Source organism: Xiphophorus hellerii, chromosome 4, assembly GCF_003331165.1.
Source record: "Xiphophorus hellerii strain 12219 chromosome 4, Xiphophorus_hellerii-4.1, whole genome shotgun sequence".
NCBI lineage: Eukaryota > Metazoa > Chordata > Actinopteri > Cyprinodontiformes > Poeciliidae > Xiphophorus > Xiphophorus hellerii.
In genome coordinates, this window is record NC_045675.1 from 31,431,314 (window position 1) to 31,452,379 (window position 21,066).

Sequence of the window (21,066 nt, forward strand, 5' to 3'; positions counted from 1 at the left end):
GCACTACTTGAGTAACTAAACCCTTTATTACCATACATATGCACTTCACATTTTTTTATTTCCATTTGTGGAAATAGCTTTAATTTGTGTTTGTGTATCATGTCTGTAACTGCTCTGGCCTCCTGAATACTGAGCCTTTACTGTCTGAACCTAAAACACTGCGTGGATTAAAAAAACAAATAAAACTCACATCCCTCTGCCATGAGAAAATGACACAATAACAAAAGAAAAGCTCCTCTGTTGGTTGTTTTTAAAGGAAAGATTAAAAAAAATATTAAGACCAATGTAAGGAGAACTATACCCACGTAGGATAAAGTTGCTCTGCTCAGTAACAGTATAAATGAAAGGAGGCTAGATGATTTTTCAGCATATAGACATTTGAATCTCTGCGTAGCCTTTCAAATCAGCAGAGGAGCTCTTTGAAGAGTTTGTCCCGGTGTTGTGCTGGTAGGGAGAGTAGGCTGTGGAAGTGCTGGAGGAATATGTTCTTGAGCCGTATTGTGTCATTTTCCTCACCAGCTCGTCTGACGGCGTTTGCTCAGACACTTTCACCTCTGGAAAATCACTGCTCATGAAGGTTTGGGTCATGGTCTCGTTGCCGCTTTCGGGCAGAGTCCCGTCGTTCCTGCCATTAGGACGCTGGTGGCTGGCCTTCTTCTTGGCCTTCCTCGTGCTGATGCGGATGACGCCATGCACCAGCTTGCACTCGGCCTCCTGCTCCTCCAAGTTGTAGTTCTGGGCAATGTTGTAGATAAGGTCGCTTATCTCGTTCGTCTTGCGGATGAAAGAGGAATCGGACGTACACTTGGAGAGCTCTTCGATCTGATGGAAGGCGTACAGCTCCAAGAGCTTCTTGGTGATAAGAGAGTCAACGTCTGTGGTGTCGCACGGGTCGTCCAAGTCGTAGCAGTCGTTAGACAAGAGGATGGTGTTGCTGATCAGTCTCTGGCTTTCCCCTTTTACGGGAGGACGGGTCAGTTTGGAAGGATTCACTGGATAATTTACAATCTCACCTCTAAAACGAACATCTTGGTAATGGAAACTTTCGCTGGTGGGTAACCTGGCAGATTTGGTGGGCTTGCTGGGCTCCAGGGAGACACCACAGGTTGGGTTGGTCAGAGCCATGCCGTTAGAAGGCTCACTGCCTGATTTGGGTGGGTGGTCTGTTGAGCTCTCGTTAACAGGCAGAGAGAGCTCTCGGCTGCCACAACAGCCACAATTGAGCATACCGCAGAGCAAGGCCTTGCAGCCACTCCAGCCCATAGAGGGGCAGGAGCTATATGAGGGCCTGCTGGCCGGCGCGCTGTCAGCCAATCCTGGAATAAATCCTATAGTCTCTGAGCCCCGGGCCGTGCCGTTTCTCGGGTATGTTCTACTGGTGCCATTCTTGCTCTCCGAATGCCGAGGGTGGTTGTTGTGGTGCTCGCGGAAATGTTCCCCATGAAGATCTCTGAGGTCACTTAAGCCCGTGCTCTCCCTGTATATAGTTCGACTTGGTTTGTGGTTGCCCTGAGAGGTGGAGGTGTGGTGCTTTGAATGACGGGACGTCTGGGGAGCCCCTGAGCTGTGGCCAGGCATGGCTCAAAACGCCCGGGGCCGCATAAGCAGAAACTGTTGTAGTTGTACTCGCTGGTGAGCGAACCGCGGAAGTCTCACACAGACACAGCTCCTGCTGCTAGAGCCTCAAGCCGCCTCAAAAGTGTCGACAGGACCAGGCACTTCCAGGTGAGTCACTGTTTCATCCAACAAGCGACAATGAAACAGTCGAAGCCCGGAGTCCGGCGCCGCCACCGAACAAGATCACCCAGCACATAAGAACAGTCTCTTCTGGTCAAGAAAAGAAAAAGCGAGTCCCAGGAGCTGCCGAGCGTTTCCCAGTACTTCGTTGAAAGAAATCAAAGTTTGAGTTTTGTCCTCTCAGATGTGGCTGTGCTCAGCAATTCCAACAGATCCTCAAAAATCCGTAGTGAAAACAGTAGAAAATGTGAGATCTGTTCTGTCCTTCTGGAAAGAAGAATGCCTCTTCCTGCAAGGAGCCCAGATTATATGCAGTCCTCTCTGAATCCAGGACATTCAAAAGAACAAAAGAGTGAACGGTTGCATTTGTTTTTAAATGGTGGTACTCAACTTCTGCACTAAGCAAAGGACTGGGGGCCTTATCTACATCACAAGTGTGAAACTGAAGGCCCACAGGCCAAATATGGCCATGAGAGGTTTAAAGAGGAATTAGATGCATGCTTTTACTTCTCTGATTTCAACATGGACATGTTATAACCCACAAAAACATTCTAATCTAAAACAATTTTTACAAATACCAAACAGATAAAACTACAAGCAGGGGCAGATCTAGAAAAATATCTATGGGAGGCAAGAGGGGGTCAAGAATGAAAAGGACGACTCATTTATCTGAACTCCAGCTAAGTTCTTTGTTACTCAAAACAATGAAACATTTGAATTTAGTCATTACAGAGATAAATAGTTAAATACAGAAATATATCTTGTTCTTGTTCTATTCTTTGAGCTACAGGGAGCCAGTGTAGGGACTTTAAAACTGGTGTTATGCAGTGCATTTGTTACAGTGTAATGAACATCTGGACCTGACTTTCTTTCCCATCTATTCCTCTATTTAGAATATAATAACTAGATTAACCCAACGTCACATGTTTTTTTTGTGGCTCTCTGTCAGTATTGCATGTTTTCTAAATCAGTCTACAGAATATTTTCCCCAAAGTTATCAAGACGTTGTTTGTAAAATGTGAGACAGGCCTTTATGTTCTTTTTGGTCAGCTATGCTTTTGGCCTTGGAACTGTCCAAGCGAGTCTATTTGTGTTGAATCTTGAACTTTGACCTTAACCGAGGCAGCAGAGCTTTAGATGTCGTTCTGGTCTTAAGTGGCGTCCTGGATGAGTCGCCTTTGAGCTTTTGCAGTAATCATGTTTGGTTGGCTCCTCAGAAAGGTTCTCTGTTGTTGTTGTGGATGTTTCTCTCTGAACATCCAAAGACTTTAACATAACCTTTCCAGACTGATAGATAGTGACTCGCTGACTTGGTGTCTCATCTGTTGATTTAATTTTCATCAAAACATGATGTGTTACTTTGTGAGGTCTTCCAGCCTATCTCATGTTGTCAGACTGGTTCTGTTTAAGTGATAACTCTACAGCTTTTGTTGTAATCAGACCTGAAGCCGAACAAAAATCTTTGCATAATTTGATTTAGAAAGGAGGTAATGACTTTGTTCTTATGAGGCCAGTTTGGTTTGGTCTGTTTTACTTTATAAATAAAATCCTTTAAAACTGATCTTACTAACTCATGTAATCTTTGTTTTGCTACATTTATTTGATGATTTCAAATATTTAAGTTAGTAATAAAAACAAAAGAGAAGACATATGTTATGTGAATACTTTAAAAAAAAACAATATTAGTTAAACAAAGTGAACACAAGGTTTATGTTTATCTGTAGAAGATATTTTCTTGTTTCAAAATTAACTGAGCACCAAAGATGGTAAAATCTAGATTGTATCTTCTACAGTATGGTCTGTCACTGAGGTTTTTAGTTTCAGGTGATTTAATTACACTGTTGAATAAAAAATAGTAATTAAAAAAAAGAGTCAAATTATAATTGTTCAACATTTCTCAGTCATGCACATCATCTTTGCTCTTATACACTCAAGAAGCCTATTACTTCTGCACAGTAACAATATCTGGCCCATCAACAGCTGTGACACACCCCCCCCCCCCACACACACACACACATGCATAAACATTAAGCAATGAGACACTGAAATCTAAACGGCGGAAAGTTCTGATTAGTTTATCCACAGATTATATCAAACAGAAGAGGATGTTCAGGAGCTGCAGCCTGAAGCCAGCAGCAGATCCTCTTCTGATCTGATCAGCTCTGTGACGTCTAACGGCTCTGCAACAGGCATAAGGAGAGACAAAGACAGGCTTCTGGTGGGGGGTTTTCTTTGTCACCAAGGAGGTGGAGCTCAGACAGTGCATACCTCAGTTATCAGGAGTTGCTGTTGGGAAGCCAATAGTTTGTCTGGTGGTTTTATTTTGACGGAGCGTTTTTTTTTCTTCTTTGGGAAAATGAAATACTTTTCTGTCAGCATCTAGGGTACAAAACCAGAACTAAAACATTTATTTGGAGATCCTAGTTTTGTGAATAAGTACTTGTGAAAGAAATGTATTAAAATACTTAATTATCGGTCTGGAGCAGGAGCCTGTAACTCCAGTCTTTGAGGATTGGTCACATGTAACTGTAACTGGACCAACCACACCTGAATCAAATGGCTGGATCACTTCCTCAGTGTGCAGTTCATGAGAAAAGTTTGTGTACTGGGGAACTTGGTTACTGAAGAGGGAACAGATGGCTGATTAGAAACAGGTTGCAGGTGTGAGGGGAGAGAGCTGAGACAGAGAGCACACTAACTGGGTAACCAGGAAAATTAATCTACACATAACACAAACTAGGTTAACTAAGAAAGGACTGAACTAAAGTAAAACAGAAACAAGGTTGGTCTAGTCAAATAAAGAGACTAAGGAACAGAATAGAATGAGAAGAGAATCAACAAATAAAAATCCCAAAACAACCCACGTCCTGACACATTTTCTCTTGCTGATCCCATGTGTCCATGATTCCAACAGAAACGGTGTGCAAGCATGTTTTCCCAGGTGAAGAAACCCACGCTTTTCCATAGCCTTTACTTCCTTCCATATGTAAACAGCTGCAAACCAAATCTCTTGGCAAGCCAGATGTAAACTGGTCAAAATAGTAAAGTCTGTCCTTATCGTTTTTAGTCTTCAGTCAAATGTTTAAATGAATGGACAAAAGGCTGAAACACATCAAACACAGAAATATTGGACAGGTAATAAAGACAGGTCTTGCTGTAACAACCACATCTGGGTAATCTTTTGCAGTTTAGATGTATGGCGATTCAGTTTCAATTTCAATAAAATTCTTGTGTTGCGTTTTATTGTTCGATGTGTTTGAACTCCTAAGAGGAAATTTACGTCTAATCAAAATGGTTTGAGACTGCAGACACTGCAATCATTTTTTTCCCCCCTTTTCTTCCTTTTGAAGCAACTTGTAAGCATTTGTAAACTCATCCCCAGTTTCTTTGCATGCTTGTAAAATGTTGTTTAGGTCACTCACTTTATCGACATTTCCTACAGCCATCATCAAAACTTTTATTCTATTAATTTTCTAGTCCAGGTTTCCAGTCTGCATCTGTGCACACTTTCAACATGTCCTCATTAATATCCCTCTTTATTTCAATCTTTTCCCAATATCCACAACTTTGCTTTCTGTGGTGATCGATTGTTCCCCTGCAGTGCAACAGCACCTTCATTCATAAAGTTAATCAGCTGATTTTACTCACGGCCCGTGATCGGCTCAGCTGCCCAACTTTGCACTTTCTTTTGAGTATTCAGTGAGGTTTTCCGACTTGTCATGGCTACTCTTGCATTACAATTAACTCCAAAACAATTGATGTCAGTGTTGTTTCTGAGGGGGGAAGTTCTTGACGCATTAGAAATAAAAAGCACTCGCAGAGAGTTATCGAGTTTAAAAAGGGCATTTTACTTTTAAAAGTAACAAATTATGTGTATCAATGTTTTGGAAAAAGACTCATGGACCGACCATAAACCAATGGGTACAGCAGATGTTATCTGCCCTCCCTCTGGAAAAAATTACATATATATTAAAGGGCAAACAAGATTTGTTTGAGTTCATCTGGAATCCCTTCATTAGGTATGTCAAGGATTTGAACATCTCGGAAGACGGTACAAGTGACTGAAAAACATGTTAACTGCAGTTCCCAAAGACAATTCTATTTGAGGACATATACTGTTAAACTTAAATCTCAATATAAAGATGATGTGTGGAATATGTGATGGGTTGTATTGGAACCAGGATTGTGAGAGACATTTTGTTGTCCTTTTTTGTTTGTATTGACTTGAACAGTAATACTTCTACTGTTGTTGCCACACTTTGTATACTGTTCAAGATGTTTGTTTAAACTGCTAAAATTCTAATAAAGATATTTTGGAAAAAAAAAAAAAAGTAACAAATTACTTCTCCAATTTGACTTCATACAAAATGCAAATAAACGTTGGTTTATGGTAAAAAGAAGTTTCCCTTCTCATTCCTTCACTGCAAAAAATCAGATCAGCCACAGCAGCTGTCTTCTCTTCATAATCACAGCAGGAGGCTGACTTGATTCGAGGAGATCCTAAACAAAAAAAAATAGCTCATCTACAATCTCTAATCTCTAGCATAATTTTGGATTAATAACAAATTTGATCATGCAGCTAATTCATCAAATATTACTATACTCCAACAGCCAGTAGTTATTGCTCATGATATCATCTAACAACAAATATAAATGTTGAAATATGGGCTGTGTAGATATTAGACATATGAAGCCTCCACTGAATATTCACTTGAAGTCTTCGTTCAAATCATTCTCAAGACGTTTACAGTGCAATAATATCAAGTAATATCTAAAGGTCTGTTTAGAGTTGCTTTTGAGCCACAATAATGAAACATTGTCCTCATCTAAATACAATGTTACTGGTTTTCTCAACTGTTGACGATATGATACATTTCATGACTTTGTAGTTTTGTATTTTTATACAAAAATTCAAAGTGCTATTATGTAAAGCACTTTGAACTGCATTGTTGCTGAAATATGCTGTACAAATGAGCTTGATTGATTGATGTTCCAACTCTACAAAATAATTTTCTGTAGGACAGAAGTAGCTCAGACAATGCAATTTATATGAATCAACCAACAAAAACAACAATAATATTGCATGTGAAATGTATTTTGTCTCCTGAATTTGGAGTCAAAGCTGTAAAATACCCAAGTCCTAATCATCTCTGACAGCAAAGTACATGTTACAAGCTTCCATGTTAGCCAGAGCTGTGGTACGCTTAAATCTGAAACCAGATATAAAGGCGACATTTTTCTCCTCACTGCCTGAAGTTAAATCAGACCAAAAGTTTCTTCTTTTAGCTTAGTTAGAATTACCAAAATGATTTACATTTGATAAATGCCAGAGAACTTCATAAGAACATTTTTCAGAATTTCTTTACAACTTTCCTCAAATTCAAAAGTTGCTTTCAGTCCCATTGTGTTGCCTTGTTTATTGATTTATCAAAGGCATTTGACACAGTAAATCGCAAGTTCTTAATTGAAATTCTCCACAGGATTGGGCTCTCACATCAAGCTACCGTGTGGGCAGCTGATTATTTGTCAAACAGAACCCAGAGAGTTCAATTGGCTGGTATCACTTCTTCTACTCTCGCTATTTTAGATGGCGTACCGCAAGGCTCAGTTCTGGGTCCGCTTTTATTTTCTATTTATATAAATAACTTGTGTGACAATCTGTCAAATGCCTTTTATCATTTTTATGCAGATGATTTAATAATATACTGCTTTTCTGCATCATTATCGCAGGCAATACAGTACCTGCAGTCTGCTTTTAATGCAGTTCAAATACGCTTACAAACTCTGAAGTTGGTTTTAAATGTGGACAAGACAAAAGCAATGGTTTTCTCACATGCTAGAAAACTACCAGAAACCTCCCTATTGCTTACCACTGTTGCAGGAGCACAAATTGAGTTTGTCAGTAATTATAAATATCTTGGTTTTATTCTAGATAATGAACTCTCTTTTAAAAATCACACAGCAAATCTATTACGGACATTGGAAATGAAGATTTTGTTTTATTATCTAAATGGATCTTGTTTTACACTTGAAGCTAGAAGAAAATTGGTAGCAGCGACATTCCTGTCACTTCTGGATTATGGAGATGTTCTATATATGAATGCTTCGACCAAATGTCTTCAATCATTAAATACTGTGTATCATTGCGCTTTAAGATTTATAACCGGTAGTAGACGTCTGACACATCATTGTGAATTGTACGCAAAAGCTGAATGGCCTCCTTTAAGTGTACGGAGAAACAATCACTTAATGATCATGACATATAAATCTCTACTCGGTCTAACCCCAGCATATTTATGCACTCTCCTACGTAGAACTATCAGTTCTCGTTCTCTACGCTCCAATAACATTATTCTTCTGCATGTCCCACGCTTTCGAACTGAAAAAGGGAAACAGGCAATCAGTGTGTTGGCCCCCACAGCGTGGAATCAGTTGCAGTCGGAACTTAAGATGTCAGAAATGATTTCACTGGACTTATTTCGAGCAGTTCTTAAAGATAGGCAACAAGATTCCATGAAACAGTGTCATTGTTTTAAATTGTTTTTATGGTTTTATACTTGTGTATATGTATTACTTGTTTTTTTTTCTTGTAACCAGGTTGTTATGTATTGCAATTTTTTTTGCCCAGGTCCCTCTTGAAAATGAGATCTAGATCTCAACGGGGTTTACGCAGTGTTGTATAAAGTACTGAAATCTCAGAGTCAAGTAAAAGTACAAGTACCTCTCCAAAATATGACTTTGGTAAAAGTCGAAGTCACTGACTGAAATGTTACTTGAGTAAAAGTCTTAAAGTATTTGAAACTTCTTGTACTTAAGTATGGAAATTACTGTAAAAATGGATGTACTCAAGTAATGTAATGAAAAGTACAAGTAAAAAGTAAAACAAAGCAAATGCAGTTTGAATGACATTTTTTATATTTTGGTAAACTTGTCAAATACACTTAAAATAATGTACCCAACCAAGTGCAGGCAAAATTAAACCTGCTAATAGATATACCTGCAGGCATCATTTAGTTAAGAAAATTAGGTGCTTTACCTATAGCACAAGGTTAACTTAACCTGCTTTACAACTGAACCAGCTTCTTAGTATACCCTCCAGGACAGAAAATACAAAGTTTTTGTAAGCCTTAAGTTTTCCCTTCAAGTAAGGTCAGTGCTGAAAATGAGAAAAAATAAATAGTACAGAAAATGCGGCCAACATGAAGAAAAAGAGCTGCTATGATTACTCTACTTCACAAATCAGTGAATCAGTCAATCCTACAGTCAGTAGGTGGTGAACACAACTGGTCATTATGCAAAAGAAAAAAAGAATTGGGAGGGAAATGCAGCTTATTGGCATCTGTAAACCTGGTTTTGAACTTGCATGCCTTTCCTATATTCGTTAAATTTAGTCTAAATTGCTATTGCTATGGCTTCTGTCCCCCCTTGAACAGAGGAGTCTAGGTAGCCTGCTACAGTCAACATTAGGCCTAAGCTAAATACACCACGTGTGGAACTGAAACAATGCCAAACAAAGTTCATTTATGGTCAAGATTTCACAATACAGTAGTGCCTAGTGACCAAGCTATAGTTACTGAAACAGGAGGATTATAACCATTTCATAAGAAGTTACCTCGATGTGTTTCTTCAAGTTGGACGGGGAGTTTTTGTAAGATAGAATTTCCATGTGACTGCTACTGATTGCGAGACTTGCTTTGTGTTTAATGGGAGAAGCGAAACAGGTGTATCCTAATTAAAAGTAAAGAAATCAAGAAATGGCAAAAAATGTGGAATGAAGATAAGAAAGGAAGAAGATTATATGAAGTACAAAAGTCAGTTTGAATTCGAAGCATTAATGAACGAAACAGAAGAGAAGAAATAATAATTAGTAGATTAAGAGTAGGTCATACCTACTTAAATGACATGCTTTATAAAATAGGGAGGAAAAATAATGATAAATGTGAGAGATGTGGAGAGAAAGAAAATGTAGAACACATATTGATGAACTGTAAGTCAAATGAACTCGAAAGGGAAGAATTAAAGAGAATAGTTAGAAATATGGGGCATGAATGGAATCTTAAAGGTATATTAGGAAATGAAGGAAACATAACAGATATTCACAAATTAAGGAAAGCATTGTTTATTTATCTTAAGAATACAAAATTAAAAAGTAGAATTTAATAGATATGAAGTAATGCTTCTACACACTCATGTACAGTAGGTGGCGGTATGCACCTTAAAGTTGCTTGTGATCCGCCATAATAGAAAAGAAGAAGAAGAAGAAGTATCCTATTGGTGGTGATGAACAAGCCCAGGCAAGCAGGCTACGGACTTTGTTCGGTAGCCTGCTTGCTACTTGCTAATCAGTAGGTGGGGTCAAAACACTTTGTTTCTCTCTCTCGCTTTTTTGTAACGAGTAACTAAACCACACATTGAAAATGTATCGGAGTAAAAGTACGCAATTAAGTTCGGAAATATAGTGAAGTAAAAGTGAAAGTCATCAAAAATTTTCATACTCCAGGAAAGTATGAAGTACTCCAAAATATACTTAAGTAAAGTAGTGAAGTATTTTTACTTCGTTACTATACAACACTGGGTTTACGTGGCTGAATAAAGGAAAATGAACGAAAATGAAAAATGGCCTCCCTTGAAAGGGAGATCTTAATGGACTTTAACTGCTTAAATAAAAGACAACAAACAGTGACATTGTTCAGCCTCACTCATAACCAGCACAACAGGAAGAAGAGTTTTGAAGAGAGCTTCATGAGTAGACTTTGGGAAATCCGGAAAGAAAATTCGTGGGGGACATTGAGTCTGAGTGGACCATGCATCGCAATCAGGACTGCATGATCTTAAAGATCCACGAATGCACGCTTTGGTTAGCTAAACAGCAAAGGCTGAGGCGGTGCACAGTCATTTAAGTCGAGGGTTTTCAATTTTTTTCTATGCTTTACGCAGGAATCTGTCACAAAAGTCTGATACCTTAATGAAATATGTATTCAACCTCTAAATTTAAGCAGTTTGGTTTCTGTCAGTACTGTCAAGATGCAAGAGAGGACTAAGCAAACTTACTTTTTATATTGTACAATTATTTTATTTTACACAATAGCTGCTGTAGGAGATGGTTTATAAAATATATATTTTGTCTTGGCTTTTGTGAATATTGCAACGTTCTGTGAATGAACAAGGCAGTCCAGTTTTGGTCGTTTATTGAACTTTCAGAAACTACAGCGTCTTCAGTGCAGAAAAATAAGGGACAATGTAGAAAAACCGATGAATTCAAAAACACAAAGAATAACTGTCTAACAGTCTAATACGTAGCTAGCTATCTTGCTATGAATTCTCCATATTTTAGACTATATACGAGGACCCCCCAGCACCACTGACATGCAAGCTACCCGTCTGTTCCTGACTTGTAAACAGGCTGAAGAGTTCAAAAATGTGCAAGTTCCAATGTTGCACCAAGACTGCTCTGCTAATAAGACTGCATGCTGGTAAGGTAGTTTAGCCAATGAATTTACATGTGTAGAACAAGGGACACATCTAAAAGTTGCAGGACTCTGGCCTTTGAGGAATGCAGTTTGAGACCACTGCCTTAGTCTGATGAGTATTACAGTTGTTAACTTCCTTTGTGGTACATCTGGGTTAAAAGAAATGTGGTAGTAAGAAAGACTGTTCAATGCTGCTGGTCACCTGAAGCTTAATAGTTACATCTTACTGATTTTATTTATTTTTTTAATGAACTCATTTGTGGGCCAGACTGAAATCAACATCCTCAGCAAGCATAATGTAGATGGTACCGATATGCCTAAGGTTATTATCATCTGTTGGCAGAAATGTAATATAATTATCTGAATTATGCTGTCAATAGAAGACTAAGCATCTGAAAATAATCTTATGAAATGCATAGCTCGTTACATTGATACAATTCCTTCCATGATTCATTAATTAAGCAGAATTAAAATACTTAAATAAACTTTAATCGCCGTTACCTTGTTCCCTAATTGACTGAAGCTAAAACTTAAGTTGCCTTGTACAGATTTTTCTGCCTTACTGTTAAACTTTTCTTTCTTTGCAGGTAACCTTCTCATTGTGATTTTTATAATATTGATGCGACCAATTAAGGACACGGGTAGCATCTTTAATCTATAAAAGCTAACAGACATTACGACCTGGAATAGATTATTCATCTCTGATGCTATGTTGCATGACAATAAATCTGAATCTGAAAAGTTGTTGGCATTATTATCTTAGCTGATGCATCCCTGTAAGCAACGACAGTCAAACGGAAAGGCAGGCGCTTTAGGACAAAAAATGAAAGAAAACAGAAAGTTAAAATAATAGCAAATATTGCAAATGTGGTGGTTCATTTCTAATGCATTCCAGCTGCAAAAAGATTTTTAAATCTCTCATGACTGAAGTTTCACAATTCAAATAAAGGTTTCACAAATCACACACTAGGTTTGAAATATTCTGCTATTGACATAGAATAATCTAGTCCAGATTTGAAGTGTCGATGTATGTTTGTTTTTAAAGCAGAACAGATAATTTCTTAACACTTATATATTAAATATAAATTCCATAATTATTTCTTATTTACAGTCATATGGTAAGCATAATTTACATGTTTATTATTATTCACCAAATTTAACTTGATTGTAATTACAAAAAGGTGACGTGAGACATAATTAAGTGCAAAGAATAATTTATTTTGGAAAGAGGAAGTCTTTTATTTTGAAGAACACTTAACAGGATCCAGTTTTGTCTTTTGGCACTAACTGGCCTTCCGCTGATTTTGGTTGCTTGGTTACGAACAGCCGTTGCCGTTATTCAGCTATTGTATTGTAGGAGAACGCATGCTGATCACGGAAAATAGCCTAACTTCCCATCATCAAAAGTCCTTTTTAGAATAATTTTTTTCCCAAAAGCAACATTACTGGGTTAAAGTTTATTAATTTTCCTTTCCAATGATACCCATTTTATGTATATTGGCGCAAATAAAACACTTAAATTTTCCCATTAGTTTTCATAAATTCTTTGAAAAGCCTGATTAGAACGCATTATTTATGCTAATTCCAACGTCCCTCCTGACACCGCACTGAAACATTGTCCAAGAAAATCGGTTCGGGGGTCACGAACAAATGACCAAATGAGCCAACAGTGATATCATATTAAACCTTACATCATATGCTTTCTAGACATACCCGGTTTTGTCAAAGGTTTTTTATTTTATTTGTGTAAATCATAAAAGTACCAAAACCTCCGAACATATCGTCAAATAGCGAATGAATTATACAAAATAAACCTGACAAATTCGGTATGAAAATAAGGATTAATTTGTGAGCTTTAATATTATATTGGTACCAAACCTGTAGAATCAGTGTGCGTGACGCCCCACGCATATCAACACACGAACGGACCTCGCCCGAGTCGCCCCTTCTAGCTTCTGTAAGCTAAATGTGGCTACGTAGTGAAGCTAGCTAAAAATGAATAACCGGAGTTTTAAGCCTCCCGCGGTTCTAAAAGCGGTGGAGTGACGCCCTCCTGAGCTTTTTACCGTGTGCACGGTTCTAGCGAGGACGCCGGTTTAACAGATTGTTTGTGATTTTGCAAACTGAAAAGCGGACGGATCATCCCGCTGGCTGAACATGACATCTACCGCGCTTCTCCTGAACCCCGCGCTAAGACTGCAGGAGAGTTAAACAGTTAAATCTAGTCGAAACTTTTACAAAAGAGGAGAAATTAAGCAAACAAGGTCGCTTCACCTCCTCACCTGAACATGGGGTTGTCCATCCTCCTCCTCCTGTGGATCACACTGGTATGCTTTGCTTCCCTGTCATTATTTAGTATAATAATTTTTAAAAAGCGGATTAGATTCGTTGTTTTTATGGGCCATGGGAATTATGCATAACGACCTGTATATGTGTGGTTTAGGTACATGATTCGCGTTAGCAGATTTGCTCGGTTTTCGATATGAACGGCATGGACAACCGCCCAGGGCATCATCATGTGGGCGGCAGCAGGATGAAGTGACTGTATTTATTCTGAAATAATATATTCTGGACACCTTTTATGAAAAACTGTACTTTCTTTGGCACTTTTTCAGATGGTGGGTGGGTAGTAGGGAATTTTCCATGACAAAATAAATCTAAAAACGATCTCTATTTTCAGTCAACAAAATAAAAAAACTACTAAAGATAGCCATAAGTGAATGTGTTTATCTGATGAAGCAGCCTAATTGACATCTAAGAAGGAAGTTTCAATGAAATGCATTAAAAAATAAACATTTTGGTGCAAGTCAAAAATTCCCTAAAATTAGATATTTTAAAAAACAAACAATAAATCCCTATTTCCTACCACCAATATCAAGGAAACTATTAAAGATGGCCAAAATGGATGCATTTATGTTATTCAGCAGCCTAATTTATCTTTAGTAGAGACGTTTTATTTAAATCTGATGATAGATACAAATTTGAGGAGCGGTCAAAAAATACTCAATTTTGTCAATTTTTGAATTCCGTCGGTCATTTTTGTGGCCTAATAAATCTTTATTAAACAGTCCCAAATCTCTACAAAAAATTGAGTTTGTTAAGATCTCATAGTTAACTGGAAAAAATAGCTTTTGGGTCATGGTTTCAACATATATTTTTTAATATGGAATCCCAAAAATGCCATGTCTGCTGTTAGGGTCAATATTGAAATTTGTTTTATTTTTCAAAATAACATGTTTTAAAGAAACTTCATTTTAAAAGTAAGCTATTTATACCGTGCATTTTAATGTTTTGCAATATGATTTACATATATTTAAAGAATGTCATTACTAATAAGTGTCAAATTAATTTCTTTTTTAAGTAATCAGCTTTCAAAAACCCCATATTTTTCTACTCAAAGGTGGGTTTGTGGCAAGGTACATCTACGCCCCAAAATTTCAAATATTTTGGGGCGTAGATGATAAACGTGATACGTTTATTAAACGTATCACGTTTAATTTACGTATTAAACGTATCACCTTTGTTAAACGTGATACGTTTAATACGTCTTATGAAACGTATCACGTACGTCTAATAAGACGTAATAATACGTCTTATTAGACGTACTTGTTAAGTACGTCTAATAAGATGTAATAGACATACTTATTACGTCTAAGACGTGATAAATACGTCTTAGACGTAAGACGTACTTATCTTACATCTAAGTATCACTCTATAACGTGATAGCACTCAAAATATTTATAATGCGCTTCAATACAAATCAAACCAAAATTAATACTGTTCCATCTGAGGACAGTCGGGAATAAAACCCACTTACGTTTTTCAGTTGAATGTGTTTGGCTCATTTGTCTACACTGGGCCACACATATATACAAGCATGAACACCAACACAGGCTTAAAGATAAACAAGTGTATAACACCCCCAGCCCCAAATGAAGGATTGTGGCTTTACTGATGAACAGTGAGGTTTATTGGAAGTAAACCCTGAAGTAAACACACACACACAAAAAGCACAGTGTAAGCTACAAAAACACACTCTTACAACCAGAATGTTTCAACTAAAAATAATGTTCACCTCTAAAAATATCAACTCTAATTCAAAACTATGCCCTAGTGTTTATATACAACAAATTCACAATTTCAATCGATTAAAAAATTAGAACCATCCTTATTTACAAAAGAAACATACCTTGTGCCTCTGTCAAGGGGGCCGTTAATAACAAGACACATTTTAACACGTTGTTGTAACTTGTCTTCTGTTCCTTTCTGTCGTTGAGCTGCCATTCTACAACATATATAGAGCAAAATAAAAATAAAATAACATCAAATCAAAAACTGGAAGTCATATGTTATACAAAATAAAATGAGATAAAGGAAAAAAGCACTATAGATGTCTAAATGACAAATGGCCACAGTTTAACCTGAGTTCCTCAAACACGTTTTGATGAGGAAAACAGTGTTGAGCAGATTTAATGGGAAACCGGGTGATTGTGTTTTGCACATTGTTAAGCCTATTTAAATTACAGCCACATTGGCTGAAGCTGGTCTAAATTGTTGGGAAAAGTTGCATTTGTCTTAATATGAATGAATTTATTTGGAAATGTTTTGATGGTTTGAAACATCTCCTTTACTAGAAGGTGTGAATCGCTTCAGAGCTTTTCCTGGTTGCCATAGCAATAGCAAACCTCTTGAATAGTTTACTGGTGTTCTAAAGTCAGACCTGCAGAAGCCAGCGAATTTATAGTGAGTTGTAATCTTTTCATCGTGAGACAGAAACGAAAGATGGATTCCAGACGATTACTGAAGAGGATTATTCCTGTGTTTAGGACAAAGAAGACCGGACCAAGGAAAGATTTGAACCGACTACAAAAACAGGATGAACCTTTAGATACCTTCCTGTCAAATGTACCTAAATTTACTCAAGATGTGGAAGCAATTGCTCGGGATTCAGAACTTCGATATGCACAGGAGGAGGAGGAGAGATATCAAGCCATCATTCGAAAATCACAGAAGAAGAGACCGAGCACAAGAAAACAAACTGCTTACGAAAGGGAGATGGTTAGTGAAGGCAATGATTCGGAATATATACATCCAGAGAGGGAGAAAAAAGTTCCTGGAAAGGATCAATTTGAAGACAGACGTAAGACGATGGCCTATGTAAATCTGGAGGAGATAAAGAGAAGAGAAGCTGCCAAAGACGCCTTAGAGGAGGAAAAGTATCATAAAGACATGGCCAAGAGGGAGTTTGCCCAAAAATTACTTGATAAACAGGAGAAGGAAAAGAAAGTTGAAATGCAAAAGTCTTTGACTGCAGCATGGGATGGTCAAGTTAAATATAAACAGCAGAGGATGATGGGAATGGACAAGGTTAGAAAGCAAGGGTCTTATTCCTTGAGCAAATCAGAAAGGTTACATCGAATGGAGGATTGTAAGAAGAATGTTTATGATAATCTGGATAATATCAAGAAAAAAGAAGCTGCCAGCTACATTGTTTTAGAGGAAAAGCGATGCAAAGAGAGGGCTAAGCAGCAGCTAGGCCAAAAGATACGAGAGGAACAGGAGAGGAAAAAGAAAGATGATTTGAAAAAGTCTCTGGCTGACACATGGGATGCTCAGATTCAAGGTAAACAACAGAAGAAGAAGGAAAAGGCTGAAATTGAAAGGCAACAAATGGCTGCCATAATGGAGTCAGACCGACGGCATCAAATTGAGGAAATTGAGATGAGGAGACGGAAGAAAGAGACATACAGGAAATGTATGGAAATGGAAATGTACGGGACTGAAAGGCAAGCGGTGCTTCCTGGATATAGAGCTGAGGAAGTTGGAGCCAGGAGAGAAAAGAAGGAGGCTCAGCATATCTTGAATACACAGGACAATGTTAGTGAACAAAGAAGAGCTGTTCCATCTAAATCGGTCGTTCATGATCATGACATTGACTGCAACGTTCCTGTTAAGGACAGGATTCGTGAAATCCGTAAAAAAATAGTGTACGACCAAATGTCATTAAAAAAGAAGGAAGAAGATACCAAAAGGACTTTAATGGAAGATAAGCTAATGAAAGACATTAAACATCGGGAAGCTGCAGAGATAAAGCGTGAAAAACTGGAGAAAGAGAAAAAAGCTGCAGCTACCAAGTCTATGACTGATTCATGGGATTCTCAGATACAGCGCAAACAGCTGGAGAAAAAGAAACTTTGTGACTTTGAAAGGAAAGACATGCTTTCCTTAATCGAATTGGATAGAGTGTGTGGAGGTGAAAATAATAAAAGAATCCAGCTTGATATAAAACAGCCGATTTATCATGAAGTTTGGACGACTCTGCCAGCAGCAGAACCAGGGAGAAGAAGCTCCAAGTCCTGTGTGGAAACTGCCGACAAACATGACGCAAAACCTAGCAGTGCTTACAGACCTTTACTGAGTCGACAGAAAGTTAGCAATACCAAACCTGTCAAACTTCCCTCTCTGAACTCCGACTCAGCGCACCTCCCTGAGAATTGCCAACACAAAAATGTAAAACTCCCATCCATTCCCAGGCCCAAATGAAGAATTTGTTTCTCAGTTGGCCAAGGAATGTGATGGGATTCCCCTGGAGGATCTGAACCAAGTGGCTGAGGAGAGGGAAGTCTGGGCCTCCATACTTAGGCTGCTGCCCCCACGACCTGGATGGATGGATGGATGGATGGATGGATGGATGGATGGATGGCTCTTCAAACCAGTTTTTCCTTTTCTCTTCTGCCTGTCTGTGAAAACAGCAGCTTTCACTTATCGTTTACATAACATGTTTGTAAGATTGTCTGTTAGCTACGTCAGACATATGAGGCCTTAGCTTTGAAGGTAGCATACAGGGTATTAGTAAGTTTAAGTCATTGTAAGTCATTTGAACAAAAGGTTTTCTCTGGGTGCTCCAGTTTCCCTACAAAAATAGATAGATAGATAGATATTGTCTGTAATTTTCTTTATTAGTAAAATTAAGTAATCCTACTTAATCAAATACAAGTTTTCTCTGGGTGCTCCAGTTTCTCTAAAAACACAAGTGACAGACAGACATTGTAATTTGCTCTCTTAATAAAATCAACTAATCTTGCTTTAAACTAAAGTTTTCTCCGGGTGCTCCGGTTTCTCTACAAACACAAATGACAGACATACAGACAGACAGATAGATATTGTCTGTAATTTTGTCTATTAGTTAAATAATTCTACTTTAAACATAAATTCTTTGCAGGTCTCTACAAACAGGATGGATGGATGGAGAGATTTAGAGCAACTTTGCATTAAAAGTGTCATAATAATGACATAATTATGACATTAAAAGTGTCATAATAATGACACTTTTAATGTCATAATTAAAAGTGAGGCCTTTTAATTATGACAATTAAAATGAAAAGGCCTCACACACCTTATATATATTAAGTTATATATGAATATGAATATATATATATACAGTACAGACCAAAGGTTTGGACACACAGTTGTGTCCAAACTTTTGGTCTGTACTGTATATACAGTATATATATATATATATATATATATATATATATATATATATATATATATGGAGTTGTAGAAAGTCCATGCCAAGGAGAGTGCCTTTGTAACACTCACTATGTGTTTACAGTTAATGAACTCGTAATAAAACCAGAGCTAGGTTCGGTTACTGGAGTAGTGAGAAGTGTATTTTGAATTAATGACCACAGACCCAAAAAAAAAATTAAGTTAAAAACAGCCGGCTTATTATTTGTTGAAAGAACAATAAAAGAATAAACAACAACAATGTTACACAATTAACACAAATTCCAGAAAAAAATAGTTTCCAGTTTCTTTCAGAATATTTTATAAATCTAAATTAAGGATACTATTTATTTTACCTAGGTTATAGTTCTATTTAAGTTCTAGTTAATACTATTTATCTGTTTTAATTTACAGTTTGTTCTAATCTGTTTAATCTATTTTAGTTCTTTGGTGTTTCCCTTAAGGAGTTAAAAAAAACAATAACAGCAAAACAACAACACAGCAGAACAATTCAGCAAGGACAGGTCAAACTGTGCTTCAGATTGATGTCTTGTTTCCTCCGATGATCCAACAGTTAATTCTGTTTCAGTGACCCACTGCTAATGCGCACAACAACATAGGCAGGTCATACCAAGTTGCGGGGTTGGCAATGTCCAGCAGAAGGCGTAGCTCCTACTGGATGGTCATTAAGCTCCCGGGTTGGCTCGCCATCTCGTTCTCCTTAGGAAGATCCAATTCAGTGATGATCCGAGACTCCTTAGTCCAAATCCCAGCCGAACGTAAGAAAATAAAAAAACAAAACAACAACAACAAAAAAAAAGCCTGTTGCCAACAAAGAGCGACAGTTAGCAACAGTTAGCTCCTCTGCTGATAAGCCGTTAAATTTCTGTTAGCTTCAGCGGATCAGCTGTTACTCCTGCTGACTTTCAGTTGGCTTGCTGTTAGCACCAAGAGCAACAGCCAACGCCTCCGCTGATCAGCCTCCGCTTCAGCTTTCCATTTAAATTAAATAAATGTTTAACAAATACATTATCTAAAAAAAAACAAAATACACTTTCAACTCACCAAGTCCAGTTCCACAACACACAAAAGATGATCCCGAACACAGTCAGGGTGAGGAAAAAAAATAATGCGAAAAGCTCCTTCTCAAGAAATAAGACAAAACAAAACAAAAACTCGTCTTAGACAGCAAGTCAGCTACGAGTGGTCAATTTCTCTTATCTGTCTCTCTTTTTTTTTTTCCAGCACAATCCCGTTTCCTTCTGCGCTCTCTGCTTCTTCTTCTTCTTGGTATTTATTGGCGGTTGGCAACAAACTTACAGTAGCATTACCGCCACTTACCAGTATGGAGTGTGGTTCGAGATGGTCTATAAACTTTCACTTTCTACCTTTTCCCTCCATTAACTCCTGATTAAACATACCCCCACACATACACACCTGCTTATATTATCCATCTTGCTTATAGCTTTATATACCCCTCTTTGATATTCTTTACACATTCACACCCAACGTGCTCTACTCATATCCTATGAAATAGCTTTGTTTTTTTAAGATACCGAATAATTATTTGAATATGTCTACTCCCGAAATCTCTCCTCAAAAATTCTATTAAATTAAACCTTTCTTTAATACCTACACACTCTCTCAGCATGCATCTTCTCTCTTCTTCATACTTACAACACTCTAAAATAACATGCTCTATTGTTTCAGACTTCTCACAATAATCACACTTTCCAGTTTTATGCTTTTGTATTTTAAAAAGTGAATAATTAAGCCCTGTATGACCGAACCTTAACCTTGTTATTATTCTTTCCTCCTTCCTATTCCTTCTTCCTATTCTTTCCTTTCCTACAGCCACCTGAATTTTATAAAACCACCTTCCTGTTAACCCTTTATCCCACCTTCTCTGCCATATTTTCATCAGCTCTTCTTTGACTTTACTTTTCCCTTCCGATTTACTCATCTTAACTGTAAAACTAATAGGATTATGTATTGCCTTCTTTGCCGTTATATCAGCCTTCTCGTTTCCTACTATCCCTATATGTGCTGGAACCCACACAAATGTAACTACTAATCCCAAATGTTGTATTCTAAATAGATTATGATATATTTCTAATAAAATGTCCATCCTACTGTCCGTATTATTATATTTTATGCTTAGCAAAGCTGAGCTTGAATCGGAGCAAATTATTGCTTGTAAAGGCTTTACTTCCTCAATCCATTGTAAAGCCAAAAGTATTGCTAACATTTCTCCTGTATAAATTGATAGCCCGTCTGTGATTCTCTTCCCAATATACACTTTGAAATCTGGAATTGTACATCCTATTCCTATTTTTCCGTCGATTTTTGA

At 37.6% G+C, this 21,066-nt stretch overlaps 1 protein-coding gene across 1 annotated transcript in view; it reads right to left on the reverse strand.

The window, feature by feature from the left end:
• LOC116718462 (adhesion G-protein coupled receptor G5-like) overlaps window positions 1–21,066 on the reverse strand; it is a 90,546-nt gene that overhangs the window by 33,509 nt on the left and 35,971 nt on the right. The window lies entirely within an intron of this gene.